Below are 2,197 nucleotides of genomic sequence, written 5' to 3'. Positions count from 1 at the left end.
TTTAGGAAGAATAATATGGCCGCAGCCACCAATTTCATTTTTATATATCCCAATATTGACATCTATAAATATAATTTCTTTTAGTATCCACCCTGATCCATATTTTATAAACTCTTCAATATAATTTAGAATTGTATCAAATGCATTTCGTAATTTTTCACCAATCATATATGAGGACAAAATATGCTCAACATGGCTAGAAAAATATACATCTTGGTACTCTATAATATCATCTTCTTTATATTTTAAAAATTTAGTTTTTAAATTAATTAAAAATTTCCTTCTACAAACAAAATTATCATTAACTAAAATATCATAAATATTTGATGTTATTTTTTCGAAACAGACAGCTGGATCTATATTTTCTAAAATAAAAGCCCTATAAGTTTTGGCATACCCTCTAAAAGCTTTTTTCCTTAAATTAAACATTCTGATCTAAATGTTCAGTCATTGCATCGAAAGCTTTTTTATATAATTTAAAGTCCTTAACATTGATATTATACTTGTTGGGCGGATAATTCCCTTTCATTTTTGTTAATGATATATACCAAACTGACTTGAATTCGATGACTTCCATTGTTTGATTGTCGCATACTTTTATCTTAAATGGCCGAATTTTTGAACATTTGCCAGTATCTGTAGATAGGTCTAAGTCAAACTTTTGTTTTTTTGATTCATCTTCAACATTTTTAGGTTTTGGACCTCTTTTTTTCCCCACATTCTGTTTCATATTAAAATCAAATTCACATTCTAAATAAATATTATACTTATTAAGTAATTTTAACATTTAAAAATATTTTAAATAAAAATTATAATACTTACCATCAGCAGACGACATGATTCTTTATTCGTTGTATTTGGAAGTCTTGTAGAAGATATTTTTCTCAATCTTGAGCTACTGCTTTTATACAAAAATAATAGGGTGTGGCCAACTGATTTTATCTCGGGCGTGGTCGTGTTTACGAAGGAAATATATTTAATTTCGTGTGGTAGTTTTAGAAAGCAGGAAATGACTTGACACTTTTAACAATAGCTGACATAAATTATAATTAAGAAATAGATTGCAGGAAATGATTCGACAATAGCTATCTAAAATATAATTAAGAAATAGATTGACACTTTTAACAATAGCCATCTAAATTATAATTAAGAAATAGATTGCAGGAAATGATTCGACAATAGCTATCTAAAATATAATTAAGAAATAGATTGACACTTTTAACAATAGCCATCTAAATTATAATTAAGAAATAGATTGCAGGAAATGATTCGACAATAGCTATCTAAAATATAATTAAGAAATAGATTGACACTTTTAACAATAGCCATCTAAATTATAATTAAGAAATAGATTGCAGGAAATGATTTAACAATAGCTATCTAAAATATAATTAAGAAATAGATTGACACTTTTAACAATAGCCATCTAAATTATAATTAAGAAATAGATTGCAGGAAATGATTTGACAATAGCTATCTAAAATATAATTAAGAAATAGATTGACACTTTTAACAATAGCCATCTAAATTATAATTAAGAAATAGATTGCAGGAAGTTGCCTCGACTCTTTTAGATCTAAATTATGATTAAGAAATAAATTGAATGTGGTTGGAGGAAATGACTCGACACTTTTAACAATTGCGAACCTAAATTATGATTAAGAAATAGAGTGGAGGAAGTGACCTGACACTTTTAACAATTGGTGAAGAATTGAAAGTGGTTTTATAAGAAAAGAATGTTGGATGTGTATTGAATTTACAGGAAAAAAACAACACGGAGTGCACAATATAAGCTGCGATAAACTTAAGAAGAGAACCACATCAAACAAGCAAATTTCAAAGTAATGGTAAGTATTTAAAATAACATGGTTTATAATTTAGATTTAAACTCTTATAATATTTAAATTATTTTAAATATATTTCATTTAATAGGCAACAGGAGGTGATTCAAGTAGTGATTTCCAAGTAAGTAGTATTTAAAATAATATAGTTTATAATTTAGATTTTTATGATTTTAAATATATTTTATTTAACAGGAAGATATTGATGTAGATTCCCAAGTAAGTATTTAAAATAATATAGTTTATAATTTAGATTTTAATTTTTATGATTTAAAATATATTTTATTTAACAGCCATATGTAGTATTTAAAATAATATAGTTTATAATTTAGATTTTAATTTTTATGATTTTAAAT

The sequence above is a fragment of the Centruroides vittatus genome, unplaced genomic scaffold (assembly GCF_030686945.1).
Source record: "Centruroides vittatus isolate TY-2023 unplaced genomic scaffold, ASM3068694v2 contig_952, whole genome shotgun sequence".
NCBI lineage: Eukaryota > Metazoa > Arthropoda > Arachnida > Scorpiones > Buthidae > Centruroides > Centruroides vittatus.
Note: the sequence above shows the minus strand (reverse complement) of the source record.